The sequence below is a fragment of the Salvelinus alpinus genome, chromosome 23, assembly GCF_045679555.1.
Source record: "Salvelinus alpinus chromosome 23, SLU_Salpinus.1, whole genome shotgun sequence".
Lineage (NCBI taxonomy): Eukaryota > Metazoa > Chordata > Actinopteri > Salmoniformes > Salmonidae > Salvelinus > Salvelinus alpinus.
In genome coordinates, this window is record NC_092108.1 from 32,150,728 (window position 1) to 32,170,737 (window position 20,010).

Consider the following 20,010-nt stretch of genomic DNA (forward strand, 5'->3'; position numbering starts at 1 on the left):
AAATCCGCCATGGCAGACATCAAGAACTTCCTGTATGCTTGGTGTGGGAAGAAGAAACTTACACCCAGCTATGACATTCGACGGGCTGGAAACAAAAACCGGCAGAAGTTTCTGTGTGAGGTCAGTTGTATTCTTTAAAATGTGTCTGCATCAGCAATGATCTGGTAAATAACATTCATATTTTGACCTATGTTCCTCTTCCAAAGTTCGTATTGAGGAATTCAACTACACTGGAATGGGAAACTCCACCAATAAGAAGAATGCCCAGGCAAATTCTGCCAGAGACTTAGTCAATTATCTTGTCCGAGATGGAGAAATGAATGCAGCTGAAGTCCAAGCCCTTGGGGTCAGCTATTAACATATTACACCTAATGTTTTTTTATCATTCAAGATAAAACATGCACGTGTGGTGATAACGTATTAAAAATACTTTTCATATTTATAGGTAAGTGTACCTGACTTCAGTGGGGGAGCAGGGGGTGATAAAGGCAAAGTCAGCTTTGGAAGTCTTCCTCCAAGTGGACCTGTCCCACCTCACCTGGTTGTGAAAGCTGAGCAAGGTATTGTTTTAGTTGTTATTTAACTAGGCAAGTCAGTTAAGAACACATTGTTATTTACAATGACGGCCTAGGAACAGTGAGTTAACTGACAGAACTTCTTCTGACAGAACGACAGATTTTTACCTTGTCAGCTCTGGGATTTGATCTAGCAACCTTTCGGTTACTGGCCCAACGCTCTAACCACTAGGCTACTTGCTGACTTCACCAAATGCCTGTATAGTCTGTTTTGTGAACTCTCTTTATATGGTGTCATAACTTATCTTGATGTTTAACTGTTGCTTCAGCAAATGCACCTTCTGGACCAGTCCCAGGTGTCACTGGTTTGGGATATTCGGGAGGTGATGGTGGAGGCAATTATTCTGGAGGTGCTGGAAACAGCAATGCTCCGTGGGATCGTGGGGCCAATCTGAAGGACTACTACTCAAAGAGAGATGAGCAAGAGGCACAGGCGGTAGGACCTGTCAATTCACAATATTTATAAAGTGTTGTGGTTTCATGTCTATCATTAGCTATGTTTATGCTGAAATATATTTAATAGGCAATGCATTTGTAGTAAGTCATGGTCTTCACACATGTTGTATTTTAACCTTTGACATGTTTATTTTCCCGTTCAAGACTCTGGAGTCTGAGGAGGTAGATCTGAATGCAGGACTCCATGGCAACTGGACTTTAGAGAATGCCAAAGCCCGTATGAACCAGTTTTTCCAGAAGGAGAAGAATCGGGGGGGGGGGGGTTGGCACCCCTGGTTCCTCTCTAGGTTTCTTCCTAGGTTTTGGCCTTTCTAGGATGTTTTTCCTAGCCACCGTGCTTCTATCTGGTGGAACCAGCCTGAACTCTGGTGTACCAGGCTGGTTCCAATTGGCTAGTGATCAAATCAAATTGTATTTGTCACATGGCCGAATACAACAGGTGTTGCCCTTACTTACAAGCCCTTAACCAACAATGCAGTTTAAAGAAAATACCTAAAAAAGTAAGAGATAAGAATAGCAAGTAATTAAAGAGCAGCAGTAAATAACAATAGCGGGGCTATATAATAGCGGGTACCAGTACAATGTGCGGGGGCACCGGTATTGAGGTAATATGTATATGTAGGTAAAGTTATTAAAGTGACTATGCATAGATAATAACAGAGAGTAGTAGCAGCAGCGTGGGGGGGGGGGGGGCTTCTGACACCGCCCGCTACAGAGGTCCTGGATGGCAGGAAGCCCGGCCCTCTGTAGTGCCTTGTGGTCAGAGGCCGAGCAGCCGCCACACCAGGCAACGATGCAACCCTTCAGTTATTGAGATTTTCTATAGATTCATTAGTAACCTAGTTTATCAGGAGTATTGCTCCAACGCATTCATGACAAACCAAAGAGCTGAGCCTTAGAGATACATTAGTTATGTGGACTGTATGTTTTTCTGCTGGACTGCTATGTAGACAGAGCCCTCATGGGTGTGTGGTTAACACCTGAGAGATCTCGGCAAAGTCATTTTGGAACTATTTATACTTCAACCATAGAGATTCTATAATCCAATAATTAGTTATAGGATTTCTATGACCTCAACCAATACCTAGGATCAATATTGTACTATTTGAATTTAACTGGACTAAGTAATTCTTAATATAAAAAGAAGTGGACATGTGATACCAGAATTCACAACCTTACTTGTCATGACATATGGTATCCTTTAGGCTGCACTAAAGTTGTCACATGGTTGCATCCACAATGGGGGATGGAATGGGCAGAGTATTGTGTGGTTTTGATTTCTGGTGTCACTTGTTCCACTAGGGGTGGGACAGTCTGGCTGTGGTGATAAGGTTGATTGTTGTTTGAAGTCTGGCAGAAAAACATACTGGCTCCCTCAAGTTCTCATCTGAGTGGACAATGGACTTGTCAAGCTCCGAGGTCAGTTGGTCCAATGTTTGATACATGTTTTATCAACTGTAAAAGCATGACAGTTACACATCATTCTGAATTCAGATACATTAGATACATTAGGCTTAGTAACATTATGGATGATGGAATTTTTTCACTTCTACTTTAGGAGCTTTTTTGCTGAGATGCAGTTATTTGTTAGACAGCTTGGTAGAAGTAAGTACCGACTTTTTCAGTCAACTCAAACTGAATTGTCTATCGGACGTAAACTGCTTTGTTTAAATGTTTGTAGATAAGTCTCAGAAATATTCGATATTTCCAAGTTCTGGAGAACAATGTAAACGATGACAAAATAGTTTAGTACCTCTCTGGAGATGACAAGTATGACTTCACATACCGAGTAAGAAATACATTTGAATTTGTTTTGTAGAGATAATTGCCCGCGAGCATGGCTCTAACAGGAAGCTGGCGGCCCAGTCCTCTGCGCTGTCTATCGTCCGTCAACTTTACCATCTGGGTGTCATTGAGCCTTATACTGGCATTACTAAGAAGAAAGAGGGGGAAAAACGTGTTTTACTGCTGAAAAAAATTGTTTCACTTTTTGGAGTTAGTACATTTGTTTAATAATACGACGTCTTCATGTTGTATGCTTTGTGTTTGTTCACCTTATTTCAACATCTGTCTCAAGGTTACAACAAAGTATGCAGCAAGTCTTTTTAACCTAGGGTTGAACCTTGGTGTCTTCACAGTTGGAAGCTTTTGAGGTGAATGTGGTGGATGATCTGCAACATCAGCTAAAGAGTATTGCCCTGGGTGTTGTAATTCCACCTCCAGTAAGTCTCATTTATATGGTGACCTTTATTTACCGTTATACAGTTTCAATTAGTATCCGACCTGTTGCACAGAAAAGCAAGGTACTGTATGTGATTGATATGAGTATGACTTTGAATATGAGGATTATGAGTTAAACAATTTGCCTGTCCCCAGCCACCTGATCCAAGTACCCCAGTGTCCCTAGTCCAAGGAAAGATGGCTCTGTTTGAGCCCTCCCAGAGACAGAGCTTGGCCGGGGTAGTGCCCTGGTCCCCTCCGCAAGTCAACTGGAACCCCTGGACCAGCAGCAATATTGAAGAGGGCCCACTAGCATTTGTGAGACAGACTTGTTTCTAGCTGTACGTTTACTAAAAGAAATGCAACAATATATCTGTATTTTCTGTGGTTATTCTCTTCATAATGTGTCCTTACTTTCTCTAAAGTAAAGCAGTCTATTTTGTTATGGTGGACCTGCCATCCCATCTAAAAGTATCATTCCCATTTCCCCCTAGTGCACCCCAGAGCAAATCAGCGCTGACCTCCAACATGAGCTGACCTGTCAATTGAAACAAGATCAAAGCCAAACAGAAGGTGTTGTTGCCTTGATTTACTTGCTATTATCTTGATTTAGTGTTAAATGGTGGTCTGTTATGTCTGACTGACATGCAAAAACTTGTCTCCTAGGTCATTGGGGAGCGAGATGGGCTTCCAGTGAAGAATTTTGAGAGAGAGATCATGTCTGCTGTTCAGGGTAACTCAGTGGTGATCATTCGAGGGGCGACTGGCTGTGGCAAAACCACCCAGGTTCCCCAGTACATCCTGGATCAGTTCATCAAGAGTGGGAGGGCGTCCGCATGTAACATTATTGTAACCCAGGTAAGATTCAAAATTAAATATGCATGGACTTCCTTGTTTGTGATAAGATAATGACTTTGTCTCCTTGGGAAATGTTGTTTGGCAGTGTGTAAACGTTAAAAGACATTACAAACAGAAACACAGGTCCAGGACATGTTCTGTGACATGAATGTAAAAGTGCAGATGGCTGAATATTTCAACTGCCCCGTCATCGAGGTGTTCGGCCGCACATTCCCAGTACAAGGTAGGAGAGCTCAGTCAAATGGAGCTCGCACACTTTCTTAAATCAATCTAACATCTAGTTTATGGGCTTGTAATGGACAGGTCTAAGGTGTTTCTAACAAAGTTTCAATCTTTTCCATAGTACTTTTTTAGAAGATTGCATTCAGATGACTCATTTTATTCCTCCTCCGACTGATAGAAAGAGAAAGGATGAGGAACGAGGAGATGAAGAGGTATTGGACAATAATTTGCCCTCCGTATTGAGTACAGATGACCATTTCATTTAACCACAGTTTCTTGTTCAATGGAAGTGTTGTCTTTGTATATGTTTGACTTCCTCTTGTTTGTCACAGGCCAACTGTAATGTGATATGTGGGCCAGATTACACCCCAAAGACAAAGCGCTCCATGGCCCAGATGAATGAGAAGGAGACTCCCTTTGGGCTGGTGGAGGCCCTGCTGAAGTACATTGAGACCCTCCAGGTGGCCGGGGCCGTGCTTATCTTCCTGCCCGGCTGGAACCTCATCTACTCCATGCAGAAACACCTGGAGATTAACCCACACTTTGGTGTGTATTCTCGCTACTAGTCCCTTGTTCTACCATAAAAAATGCTATTGGTCAAGGTATTTGTATTGATATCAACAAATGCATCGTCATTTTAGTCTCAAATCTCCCGTGTTTCTGCCATATACATGCTGTTGGTCCTAATTGTAATGATAACACTGTTGCTGGTATTTTGGCCCATTCCTCCATGCAGATCTCCTCTAGAGCAGTGATGTTTTGGGGCTGTTGCTGGGCAACACGGACTTTCAACTCCCTCCAAAGATTTTCTATGGGGTTGAGATCTGGAGACTGGCTAGGCCACTCCAGGACCTTGAAATGCTTCTTACGAAGCCACTCCTTCGTTGCCCGGGCGGTGTGTTTGGGATCATTGTCATGCTGAAAGACCCAGCCACGTTTCATCTTCAATGCCCTTGCTGATGGAAGGAGGTTTTCACTCAAAATCTCACCATTCAATATTTCCTTTACACGGATCAGTCGTCCTGGTCCCTTTGCAGAAAAACAGCCCCAAAGCATGATGTTTCCACCCCCATGCTTCACAGTAGGTATGGTGTTCTTTGGATGCAACTCAGCATTCTTTGTCCTCCAAACACGACGAGTTGAGTTTTTACCAAAAAGTTATATTTTGGTTTCATCTGACCATATGACATTCTCCCAATCTTCTTCTGGATCATCCAAATGCTCTCTAGAAAACTTCAGACGGGCCTGGACATGTACTGGCTTAAGCAGGGGGACACGTCTGGCACTGCAGGATTTGAGTCCCTGGCGGCGTAGTGTGTTACTGATGGTAGGCTTTGTTACTTTGGTCCCAGCTCTCTGCAGGTCATTCACTAGGTCCCCCTGTGTGGTTCTGGGATTTTTGCTCACCGTTCTTGTGATCATTTTGACCCCACGGGGTGAAATCTTGCGTGGAGCCCCAGATCGAGGGAGATTATCAGTGGTCTTGTATGTCTTCCATTTCCTAATAATTTCTCCCACAGTTGATTTCTTCAAACCAAGCTGCTTACCTATTGCAGATTCAGTCTTCCCAGCCTGGTGCAGGTCTACAATTTTGTTTCTGGTGTCCTTTGACAGCTCTTTGGTCTTGGCCATAGTGGAGTTTGGAGTGTGACTGTTTGAGGTTGTGGACAGGTGTCTTTTATACTGATAACAAGTTCAAACAGGTGCCATTAATACAGGTAACGAGTGGAGGACAGAGGAGCCTCTTAAAGAAGAAGTTACAGGTCTGTGAGAGCCAGAAATCTTGCTTGTTTGTAGGTGTCCAAATACTTATTTTCCACCATAATTTGCAAATAAATTCATAAAAAATCCTACAATGTGATTATCTGGATTTTTTTTCTCATTTTGTCTGTCATAGTTGAAGTGTACCTATGATGAAAATTACAGGCCTCTCTCATCTTTTTAAGTGGGAGAACTTGCACAATTGGTGGCTGACTAAATACTTTTTTGTTTTGTTTTAGATTCCGTCTCTCACAGTTGAAGTGTACCTATGATAAAAATTACAGACCTCTACATGCTTTGTAAGTAGGAAAACCTGCAAAATCGGCAGTGTATCAAATACTTGTTCTCCCCACTGTACATACATTTTGGGCACACCTACTCATCCAAGGGTTTTTCTTTATCTCTACTATTTTATACATTGTAGAATAATAGTGAAGACATCAAAACTATGAAATAATGCATATGGAATCATGTAGTAACAAAAAGGTGTTTTAGATTCTTCAAAGTAGCCACCCTTTGCCTTGATGACAGCTTTGCACACTCTTGGCATTCTCTCAACCAGGTTCATGAGGAATGCTTTTCCAACAGTCTTGAAGGAGTTCCCACATATGCTGAGCACTTGTTGGCTGCTTTTCCTTCACACTGCAGTCCAACTCCATCACTCTCCTTGGTCAAATAGCACTTACACAGCGTGGAGGTGTGTTTTGGGTTGTTGTCCTGTTGAAAAACAAATGATAGTCCCACTAAGTACAAACGAAATAGGATGGCGTATAGCTGCAGAATGCTGTGGTAGCCATGCTGGTTAAGTGTGCCTTGAATTCTAAATAAACCACAGGCAGTGTCACCAGCAAAGCACCCCCACACCGTCACACCTCCTCCATGCATTACGGCGGGAACAACACATTCGGAGATCATCCGTTCACCTACTCTGAGTCTCACAATGACACAGCGGTTGGAACCAAAAAATCTCAAATTTGGACTCATCAGACCAAAGAACAGATTTCCACCGGTCTAATGTCCAATGCTCATGTTTCTTGGCCCAAGCAAGTCTCTTTTTCTTATTGGTGTCCTTTAGTAGTGGTTTCTTTGCAGCAATTCGACCATGAAGGCCTGATTCACGCAGTCTCCTCTGAACAGTTGATGTTAAGATGTGTCTGTTACTTGAACTCTGTGAAGCATTTATTTGCGATGCAATTTCTGAGGCTGGTAACTAATGAACTTATCCTCTGCAGCAGAGGTAACTCTGGGTCTTCCTTTCCTGTGGCGGTCCTCATGAGAACCAGTTTCATCATAGCGCTTGATGGTTTTTGCGACTGCACTTGAAGAAACTTTCAAAGTTCTTGACATTTTCAGGATTGACTGACCTTCATGTCTTAAAGTAATGATGGACTGTCGTTTCTCTTTGCTTAGTTTAACTATTCTTGCCATAATATGGACTTGGTCTTTTACCAAATAGGGCTATCTTTTGTATACCACCCCAACCTTGTCACAACACAACTGATTGGCTCAAACGCATTAAGAAGGAAAGAAACTCCACAAATTAAATTTGAACAAAGCACACCTGTTAAGCTGGTTGAGAGAATCCCAAGAGTGTGCAAAGCTGTCATCAAGGCAAAGGGTGGCTACTTTGAATAATCTCAAATATATTTTGATTTGTTTCACAATTTTTTGGTTACTACACTATTCCATATGTGTTAGTTCATGGTTTTGATGTCTTCACTATTCTACAATGTAAAAAATTCAGAAAAACCCTGGAATGAGTAGGTGTGTATAAACTTTTGACTGGTACTGTATTTCAAAATGAAAATCAAATTGACTGGTACTATATTTTAAAATTCAAATCAAACTAGCCTAACTAGGTTGGCCGCATGTGCTGCACCAGAATCACATGTTCTCTCCCTCCTATATCAAGGTTTGAACAATGTGCATATTCCAGTCCATATAATACATTACAGTAATACAGTTCCCACTCAAAAGGATTAGCCTACTGGAGCTAGTTTCAGTTATTTACCCAAGACAGCATATACAGTGCCTTCCGAAAGTATTCAGACCCATTGACTTTTTCCACGTTTTGTTACGTTACAGCCTTATTCTAAAATTGGTTAAATAAATGTTTTCCCTAAATCTACACACAATACTCCAAAATGACAGAGTGAAAAAATTGCACACAAAAAAACGAACTCTTATTTACGTAAGTATTCATACCCTTTACTATGAAACTTGAAATGGAGCTCAGATGCATCCTGTTTCCTTTGATCATCCTTGATATTTCTACAACTTGATTGGAGTCCACCTGTGGTAAATTCAATTGATTGGACATGATTTGGAAAGGCACACACCTGTTTATATAAGGTCCCACAGTTGACAGTGCATGTCAGAGCAAAAACCAAGCCATGAGGTCGAAGGAATTGTCCGTGGAGCTCCGAGACAGGATTGTGTCGAGGCATAGATCTGGGGAAGGGTACCCAAAAGATTCTGCAGCATTGAAGGTCCCCAAGAACACAGTGGCCTTCATTGTTAAATGGAAGAAGTTTGGAACCACCAAGACTTCCTAGAGCTGGCCACACTGCCAAACTGAGCAATCGGGGGAGAAGGGCCTTGGTCAGGGAGGTGGCCAAGTACCCGATGGGAGAACATTACAGACGGACAACCATCTCTGCAGCACTCCACCAATCAGGCCTTTATGGTAGAGTGGACAGACAGAAGCCACTCCTCAGTAAAAGCCACACGACAGCCAGATTGGAGTTTGCCGAACTGGGACGAATATTCAACCTTCCAAACAGGACAATGATGCTAAGCACACAGCCAAGACAACGCAGGAGTGGCTTTGGGACAAGTCTCTCAATGTCCTTGAGTGGCCCAGCCAGAGCCCGGACTTGAACCCGATCAAACATGTCTGGAGAGACCTCCCCATCCAACCTGACAGCTTGAGAGGATCTGAAGATAAGAATGGGATAAACTCCCCAAATACAGGTGTGCCAAGTTTGTAGAGTCATACCCAAGAAGACTCGAGGCTGTAATCACAGCCAAAGGTGCTTCAACAAAGTACTGAGTAAAGGGTCTGAATACTTATGTAAGTGTGAAAAAAAAACTGTTTTTGCTTTGTCGTTAAGGGGTATTGTGTGTAGATTGATGAGGGAAAAATACAATTTAATCCATTTTAGAATACGGCTGTAACAAAATGTGGAAAAAGTGAAGGGGTCTGAATAGTTTCCGAATGCACTGTAGTTAGCTACGTCTATGGGATTTAATGTTTCTGTCGTGCGTAATGTGCAGTAGCGTGCGTGTGTCAGATAATGGCACAATCAGTTGGTATTTTTGGGGCTTGGGCTCATTAAATGTATTTAATGTATGGCTCAGTTAGTGTCAGGGTTACATTTTCTATCAAAGCTCTAACAACCTCCAGACCCAGGCCAATTTTATATGCTTTATTTACATTTACATTTAAGTCATTTAGCAGACGCTCTTATCCAGAGCGACTTACAAATTGGAAAGTTCATACATATTCATCCTGGTCCCCCCGTGGGGAATGAACCCACAACCCTGGCGTTGCAAGCGCCATGCTCTACCAACTGAACCACACGGGACCACTTTATAATACTTTTGAATGACACTTCCGGTTTTGGTAGGAAATACCGGGTTACCTGGGAGAAAAGTGATTTATTCTCAGAATGGAACGTTTGTAAAATACCGGCAAAATATTCAACCCTACTAATGACCGCCCATGATGGTGTGTTTTCTCTTAGGCAGAAAGTGAAGCTGTTCTCGTCTCACAACAACATGCCCAACTACGCCATGGTCTGGGGGCTCCAAAACCAACCTGGAGCAGAGGAAGAGTCGGGCCGGCCGCGTCCGGGCTGGCCTCTGCTTTTATCTGTGTAGCAGAGCACGCTTTGACAAGTACGTCTCTGAACCGCAACCTTCATTGAATTGAAGAGATGCCAAACGTCTGGGCCTGTATTCAAAAAGCCTCTCAGAGTAGGAGTGCTGATCTCGGATCAGGTCCCCCCTTCCATGTGAACATATTAATTATGATATAAAAGGCTAAACTGATCAGCACTACAACTCTGAGCTGCTTTATGGATATGGGCCCTGTTTATTCACTCTTACCCTTACTTGTATGTCAAACTATGAGTTTGATTTGAAAAACACAAGTGAAGAATGTATGCCTCTGCTTCTGTGCTTACCCTTTTCTTCATTCCAGACTGGAGACCCATATGACCCCTGAGATATTCCGTACTCCTCTCCACGAGGTAGCCCTGAGCATCAAGCTGCTGAGACTAGGATCCATTGGCCATTTCCTTTCCAAGGCCATCGAGCCCCCTCCCCTGGACGCAGTTATCGAGGCAGAACACACACTGAAAGGTTAGTATTTTAGCTTTGACCTTAAAGCTAGAACCCTTAGTTGCTACATCCATTTTTGGACTGATAAATGAATGTATATTAAACACATTGATTCTTACAGAATAAAACTATAATGTTGACATCATGGATGCATCCATAGCTCTGTCTATGAATTTGAGCGGTTACATTTCTCCAGGCCCATCCATCAGCTTTATTCCAACAGAGGCGGGGTAACCGCTTTATTGTTTCTATTGAGGTTCTAGCTTTAATAGATTTCGTTTTTTACTCCATTTCTAAATGAGGCCTATTGTTGTAAGCATTACCAACAACCTTGAATAGTGTTGGCATTTACGGTTCTTCAATATTTTTCCACTAGAACTGGATGCCTTGAACACAAATGACGAGTTGACTCCTTGCAAAGCTTCCAATCGAGCCACGGCTGGGAAAGATGATGATTATGGGCTGCATATTCAAGTGAGTGCTGCATCAGAAGTCATGCATGAATTTAGTAAAATCCTTCCCTAAGATACTATTCCATATTGACAAATCGCTATACACATACACTGTTTTATGTTTCCAATGAGAAATGGTTTCAGTAGTTGGTGCTTTCTCTGCTCTGCTTTCTAGTGTTGGAGATTCAGTGTGCACCATCTCATGCAGCATCATGCTTCCCAGAGCCCTTCATCAATGATGGCAAGCGCTTGCGCTACGTGCACCGTAACTATGCTGGCACCCGCTTCACAGACCACGTGGCACTGCTGTCAGTCTTCCAGGCTTGGGACGATGTGAGGTGAGTCCTGGCTTCATATAAACATGCAACATGTACATCTAGAAAACAACCAATCCCCTCTTATGGATTAGAATGAAACACTCCTATTCTCTCTCACTACCTGGAAAATGAAGGTTAGAAAGGCTTGTTAACTTCATTGTAGAATGGGAGGTGAGGATGCGGAGTCCAGATTCTGTGAACACAAGAGGCTCAACATGTCCACACTGAGGATGACCTGGGAGGCCAAAGTGCAGCTGAAGGAGATCCTCATCAACTCTGGCTTCCATGAGGGTAAATTGTCTGTCTCAAATGCCCTATGGGTCCTGGGCAAAAGTAGTGCACTTTATTGGGAATAGGGTGCTATGTGAACAACACAATTTGTGTAGCTGTATTGGCGTCATTTACAATCACATCTGAAATAGTTTACTGTTTTTTTGTCTTTTTATAAGAGTGCTTGATGACAGATGTTCAACAACGTTGGACCTGACAACAACCTTGACGTGGTCATCTCTCTCCTGACATACGGCTCCTATCCCAACGTGTGCTACCACAAGGAGAAGAGGAAGATTCTCACCACTGCGGGGCGCAATGCCCTCATCCATAAATGCTCCGTCAACTGCCCCTTCAGCAGCCAGGACATGACCTACCCATCACTGTTCTTTGTCTTTAGCGAAAAGGTATGATCTCAAATTAAAAGTTATCAATGTCTACATAATATGAATATACTGATGTGTCATAGGTTTTACTATGCTATAGGTTGTGTACCGGTTATTTATACGCTTAAATGTGAGCTAACGGGATCACCCTGTCAGTGTTCGATGACAATCTATGATTGTAAATTGGTGTACAATTCAGTCTGACTGCACGCAACCAGTTAACACTACTGCTACAATTCATGACCACTCGTCTTTTGTTTTCCCCCAGATCCGGACTCGAGCCATCTCCGCCAAAGGAATGACACTAGTCAGCCCACTCCAGCTGATCTTATTTGCCGCCAAGAAAATCACATCAAACGGAGAAATCATTGAGCTGGATGATTGGTGAGTGTAGCTACCATCTTTAAAGTGGTGCAATAGTGGAAACATGGTTTTTCCTGCATATTTACTTAGAATACTAAAAAGGGTTTTAGATTAAGCATAAATTGTGGGGTCAAGCAAATAAAACCACCATCTGTATTTACAGGATCAAACTGAAGATACCTCATGACGTGGCTGGCTGCATTGAGGGCTGGAATGGAGGCCCTTGTTGTGGAAGTCATCAAAGACCCTGAGTACATCAGACAGCTGCACCCCACAAACGAGCGTTTGCTCAACATCATCCGCCAAATCGCCAAGCCCTCCGCAGCCGGGCTTAACCTCATGGTCAACAATCTACGGTAAGATCAACACGACTGACCTCTCAGCTCAGGGTAGGTGGAAAATATCGAGATTCTGTCCCAAATGGCACCCTTTTCACTACATAGTGCACTACTTTTGACCAAAGCTCTAGCAGCCATAGTCCGATAAACATGACATACCATACATACTTGTAGTGGCATTATTGGATTAGTTTATTCGGTGTAGGTTATCAACATTTGTGCACAGTATGATCTACTCCACTCAGTGAGTAATAGTACAGCATATTACTTTTTTCAGTAGTGAAATATGTCTGTTTTGAATACCAAATACAGCTGGTTTACATGTTTTTCTGTCTTTATCAGTTTTGGCGATGGTCCACGTCCTCCTAAAATGGGCAGGTTTGATGGAAGTGGAGGAGGGTACAGAGGAGGAGGAAGTGGTGGCGGATACCGTGGAGGTGGTGGATACAGGGGGTGTCAGGGATATTAGAGCATGTAACTTTTTGGATGTTGTATATAAAAATGCATAATATGATGTTTGTTTATTTGACTGTAATATTTGAAAAATGTCTAAGGATGTTTTTGTTTTAGTTGTGCATTGTGTGACCCCCCCCCCCCACCACCACCACCACCACTTTGAAGTCAAGGTTATTGGCCCACATATAATAAATGAACAATTTTAAGTCTTTGATATATAGATCATCCATTCTCTGTATTATCTTTTAGACTGACTCATTGGATTAGTTTGTATTTGTTAGCGTTAAATATTTCATGAGCTTCATTTTGTCAGTGATTTATAACTTAAAGATGATCATTAAAGAAATCAATTCAATAAAATACTTTTCTCCAACACCGCCAGATTTCCTTTGCATTTCCTCTGAAGGTACAAAAATGAGCACAATTTTGAAAAAACGATTTAATTAATTGTTCATATAAAGTGCACGTTTATGGGGCCAGTGCATAAAGAAAGCGTTTAACTTTACATTGAAATGGACATGAACACAAGAAAAATAGACTTAAGTAGTAACAGCTGTTACATGGCAAGATACTGAGCAAACAGCTACATTCAATAGTGAATTGCCTGTCAAAGGTCTGGTTACTTCAACTTGTTTTAACCATTGTGTACAACACATTTACGCTGCAATCCTAGACTCAGGAATCCACCCACATTTTGTGCAGCAAGCCTACATCGCCCTTGGTGTTGTACTCCAGTTTGTTGGTGGTGATCTCCAAGCTGAGTTTCTGCAGGGCCTTGGAAAGATGATCTGTCTCGTTCTTGTCCCCACTGGCTGTCTGCTCCAGGTCCTCACTCACTTTGTACAGATTGTCAGGAACAAGAATGGTCACGCCATACCCGTGGTTATCATGAATGTGGTTGTTGGTGAGCTTCAGTTGGGGCTGAGGGAGAAGCTGAATAGAACGAACATTTCATGTTACTGACCAATCCTTGGTTTTCTACTTGAGTAGACATAAGTGAGGTTGTACACTATTTTCACGAAGGTGAAGTTTACAGCGTACACCTATTTAAATTAGGTCTGCTTTACTATGCCACATTTATTACACTTACTACAACACCACTATCACAGATTATCATGCTGCTGACAATCTAGGGTTCCTCCTAGCTTGAGTTGATTCATTTCCCCAGAATCACCACTTTCCCAAGAGAGTAAGCGGTGAAGAGAGAGGTTTTACTCCACAAAAACAGACCCACGAAGTGAGGAATTTTTGTATGGAGGTCAATGAGTGTTAAAATGTAATTGCCAATTTGCTAAGTAAGGCTTACTTGATCAAATAGAAGTTCCATAATGGATAGGTTGTTACGAATGCACTGATAAAAGTGGACGCACGTGGCATTTTGACAACTTTGAAGAAAAAAAAAACTTATAGGCGTTGTGCATGTTGTCATAGCGGACATCATGTACATAACCCGTTTTAGCATGGACATTGTCATCGAGGACTTCCATAATTTAAAAGTAGTAAACTGAGTCGGGATTCCCTATGAGTTGGGAGCAATCAGCCAATGAAGAAAATTGACAGCTTCAAAATGGAGATAGCCTCAATGGCGCTGCCCATACTATCAACGATTGCTATAATGGCAAAGATACAAAGATGAGTCCCCTATCCATCTCTATGGCTTGTTGTTCATATGCGTATCTGCCCTCTCATTGGCTAGAAGGGTCTCACCTGAGGACATATTTCTATTGTTAGAGCGGCACTTGACTATCTGGTCAACATAATAGACAATCTTTGCTTCGCCTTAAAGCTACAATATGTAAACTTTTTGGGCGACATGACCAAATTCTCATAGAATTGTGAGTTATAGATCCGACACTTATTGAAAGCAAGTCTAAGAAGCGGAAGAGCTGTTCTGTGTGCGCTATTTCTATGCTTCATGTTCTTAAGTTTTGTTTTTGCATCTTTTACTTTCGGTTTTTGTACACCAGCTTCAAACAGCTGGAAATACAATATTTTGGTTGCTGGAAGGATATTTTACAGCAGTTTAGATGGTACAATGATTCTCTACGCTATACATTGCTTGTTTTGTCACAAACTGAAATTAGGCAAATTATTTGAATTTTAGCAACCTGGAAATGGCGGAGCGATTTCTGCATATTGCACCTTTAATGTTCCATACTACGAAACCTTTTCTTGCCCAGGGACCCCCATCATATGTTAGCAAAAAACTTTTTTTTTTCCATCAGGGGGGCGGTTAAGACCAGAGTTAAGCACGTTTAAATGGAACGTACAGTGCATTCGGAAAGTATTCAGACCTTGACTTTTTCCACATTTTGTTACATTACAGCCTTATTCTAAAATGGTTTAAATAAAACAATTCTCATCACTATACTCACACAATACCCCATAATGACAAAGCGATAACAGGTTTTTAGAAATGTAACTTATTTAGATAAGTATTCAGACCCTTTGCTATGAGACTTGAAATTGAGCTCAGGTGCATCCTGTTTCCATTGATCATCCTTGATGTTTCCACAATTTGATTGGAGTCCATCTATGGTAAATTCAATTGATTGGACATGATTTGGAAAGGCACACACCTGTCTATATAAGGTCCCACAGTTGACAGTGCATGTCAGAGAAAAACCAGGCCATGAGGTCAAAGAAATCGTCCGTAGAGCTCCGAGACAGGATTGGGTCAAGGCACTGAAGGTCCCCAAAAACACAGTGGCCTCCATTGTTAAATGGAAGGAGTTTGGAACCACCAAGACTCTTCTTAGAGCTGGCCACCCTGCCAAACTGAGCAATCAGGGGAGAATGGCCTTGTTCAGGGAGGTAACCAAGAACCCTATGATCACTGACAGAGCTCCAGAGTTCCTCTGTAGGGATGGTTGTCCTTCTGGAAGGTTCTCCCATCTCTGCAGCACTCCACCAATCAGGCCTTTATGGTAGAGTGGCCAGACAGAAGCCACTCCTCAGTAAAAGGCACATGACAGCCCGCTTGGAGTTTGCCAAAAGGCACCTAAAGGACTCTCAGACCATGAGAAACAACAATATCTGGTCTGATGAAACCAAGATTGAACTCTTTGGCCTGAATGCCAAGCGTCATGTCTGGAGGAAAGCTGGCACCACCCCTACGGTGAAGCATGGTGGTGGCAGCATCATGCTGTGGGTATGTTTTTCAAGCGGCAGGTACTGGGAGACTAGCCAGGATCGAGGGAAAGATGAATGGTGCAAGGTACAGAGAGATCCTTGATGAAAATCTCCTCCAGAGCGCTCAGGACCTCAGATGGGGCGAAGGTTCACCTTCCAACAGGACAACAACCCTAAGCACATAGCCAAGACAACGCAGGAGATGCTTTGGGACAAGTCTCAGAATGTCCTTGAGTGGCCCATTCAGAGCCCGGACTTGAACCCGATCAAACATCTCTGGAGAGACCTGAAAATAGCTATGCAGCAACGCTACTTGAGAGGATCTGCAGAGAAGAATGGGAGAAACTCCCAAATACAGGTGGCTAAGCTTGTAGTGTCATAACCAAGAAAGCTCGAGGCTGTAATCACTGAGTGCTGAGTAAAGGGTCTGAATACTTATGTAAATGTGATAGTTAATTTTTCGGCTTTATCATTATGTGGTATTGTGTTTAGATTGATGAGGGAAAAATACAAATTATTCAATTTTAGAATAAGGCTGTAATGTAAGAAAATGTGGAAAAAGTCAAGGTGTCTGAATATTTTCGAAATACACTGTATATAATACTGTCCGCGTTCTTGAATTTGTTCTGGATTTGGGGACTGTGAAATGATCCCTGGTGGCATGTCCGGTGGGGTGAGTGACTATGCAAAGAATTTGGGATTTTCAACGCGTTCATATTTCTTATAAAAAGAGGTGATGCAGTCAGGCTCTCTGCAACTCTTAGCCAGAGAGACTGGCATGCATAGTATTTATATTAGCCCTCTGATTACAATTGAAGAGCAAGACGTGCCACTATATTCTAGGCCAGTTGCAGCTTAACTAGGTCTTTCCTTGCAGCACTCGACCACACAACTGGACAATAATCAAAATAAGAAAACTAGAGCCTACAGGACTTTTTGGAGTGTGGTGTCAAAAAAGCAGAGACCTCTCCCCATCTTTACAACCATTGAATCTACATGTTTTGACCATGACAGTTTACAGACTAAGGTAACACCAAGTAATTTAGTCTCCTCAACTTGTTCAACAGCCACACCATTCATTACCTGATTCAGCTGGGGGTCTAGAACTTAGGGAATGATTTGTACCAAATACAATGCTCCTAGTTTTAGAAATGTTCAGGACCAGTTTATTACTGGCCACCCATTCTAAAATAGACTGCAACTCTTTGTTAATGGTTTCAGTGACTTCATTTTATGTGGTTTCTGATGTGTATATGGTTGTATCAGCAGCATACATGGACACACATGTATTGTTTATTGCCAGTGGCAGGTCATTGATAAAAATAGAAAAGAGTAGAGGGCCTAGATAGCTGCCCTGCAGTACACCACACTTTACATGTATGACATTAGAGAAGCTTCCACTAAAGAAAACCATCAGTTCTAATAGATTTGAATCCACAATATGGCAGAGGTTGAAAAGCCATAACACATAACTTATGGTCAATAATATTAACGGTTGCACTGAAATCTAACAGTACAGCTCCCACAATCTTCTTATTGTCAATTTGTTTCAACCAATCAGTCATTTGTGTCAGTAAAGTACATTTGGAGAGCCCTCCTCTATAAGCATGCTCAAAGTTGTTAATTTGCTTACAGAATTACTTTGGCTTCCCTCCAGGCGTGAGGACAAAGAGTTTCCTCTAGGCTCAGATTAAAGATATGAATGGCTATAGAGTCAGCTACCATCCTCAGTAGCTTTCCATCTAAGTTGTCAATGCCAGGAGGTTTGTCATTATTGATCGATAACAATTTTTCCCCCTCTCCCACACTTTACAAAACTTTACAAAATGTTCAATGCTTTTCTTTATGCATGAGTATGATGGCTTACTGTTCGTTGTTGGCATTTCCTGCCTAAGTGTGCCCACTTTCCCAATTAAGTAATCATTAAAATAATTCTCAAAATCAAATGGTTGTGATGAAAATGCCATCTGATTCAATGAAATATGGAGTTGAAAGTCTTTCTGCCCATAATTTAATTTAAAGTCCTACAAAGTTTTTTTTCCATCATTCATCTTGGCTTCATAATGCATTCTCTTATTTTTGTTGAGTTTAGTCACATAATATACAGTGGCAAGAAAAAGTATGTGAACCCTTTGGAATTATCTGGATTTATGCGTAAATTGGTCATAAAATCTTCATCGAAATCACAACAACAGACAAACACAGTCTGCTTAAACTAATAACACACAAATTATTGTATTTTTCTTGTCTATATTGAATACATCATTTAAACATTCACAGTGTAGGCTGGAAAATATATGTGAACCCCTAAGCTAATGACTTCTCCAAAAGCTAATTGGAGTCAGGAGTCAGTTAACCGGGAGTACAATCATTGAGACGAGATTGGAGATGTTGGTTAGAGCTGCCCTGCCCTATAAAAGACACTCACAAATTTTGTGTTTGCTATTCACAAGAAGCATTGCCTGATGTGAACCATGCCTCGAACAAAAGAGATCTCAGAAAACCCAAGATAAAGAATTGTTGACATGCATAAAGCTGGAAAGGGTTACAAAAGTATCTCTAAAAGCCTTGATGTTCATCAGTCCACGGTAAGACAAATTGTCTATAAATGGAGAAAGTTCAGCACTGTTGCTACTCTCCCTCGGAGTGGCCGTCCTGCAAAGATGACTGAAAGATCACAGTGCAGAATGCTTAATGAGGTGAAGACGAATCACAACACTATTTGTGGAGAAAAAAAATGGCACAGCACACCAACATCAAAACCTCATCCCAAATGTAAAGTATGGTGGAAGGAGCATCATGGTTTGAGCTGCTTTGCTGCCTCAGGGCCTGGACAGCTTGCTATCATTGACGGAAAAATGAATTCTCAAGTTTATCAAGACATTTTGCAGGAGAATTTAAGGCTATCTGTCCGCCAATTGAAGCTCAACATAAGTTGGGTGATGCAACAGGATAACGACCCAAAACACAGAAGTAAATCAAACACAGAATGGCTTCAACAGAAGACAATACGCCTTCTGGAGTGGCCCAGTCCTGACCTCCTGACCTCAACCCGATTGAGATGCTGTGGCATGACCTCAAGAGAGTGGTTCACACCAGACATCCCAAGAATATTGCTCAACTGAAACAGTTTTGTCAAGAGGAATGGTCCAAAATTCCTCCTGACCGTTATGCAGGTCTGATCCACAACTTCAGAAAACATTTCGTTGAGGTTATTGCTGCCAAAGGAGGGTCAACCAGTTTTTAAAACCAAGGGTTCACATACTTTTCAATCGAAAATGTATGTTTTAATGTGCAGCTCTGGATTTTGTTTTTGCCTCTGCTTCACACTGCCTAAGGTGTTTTCACATATAGTCCAATCTCAGTTTGAGAGAATGCCAAGAGTGTGCAAATCTGTCAAGGGAAAGGGTGGCTACTTTGAAGAATCTCAAATATAAAATATATTTTGATTTGTTTAACACTTTTTGGGTTACTAAATGATTCCATATGTGTTATTTCATAGTTTTGATGTCTTAACTATTATTCTACAATGTAGAAAATAGTAAAAATAAAGAAAAACCCTGGAATGACTGGTACTGTACCTACTTACATTTTAGAAGATAATAGATTGCATTTAGTTAAAACTCCCTAGAGTCGATTGAAGCACCGGTGCGTCAATCTACAGTTGAAGTCGGAAGTTTACATACACCTTAGCCAAATACATTAGAACTCAGTTTTTCACAATTCCTGACATTTAATCCTAGTAAAAATTCCCTGTCTTAGGCCAGTTAGGATCGACATTTTATTTTAAGAATGTGAAATGTCACAATAATAGTAGAGAGAATGATTTATTTCAGCTTTTATTTCTTTCATCACATTCC

At 41.7% G+C, this 20,010-nt stretch overlaps 1 pseudogene; it reads left to right on the forward strand.

The window, feature by feature from the left end:
* The first annotated feature begins 9 nt into the window (after window positions 1-9).
* On the forward strand, window positions 10-13,391 carry LOC139551255 (ATP-dependent RNA helicase A protein-like; annotated as a pseudogene).
* Window positions 13,392-20,010: the final 6,619 nt, after the last annotated feature.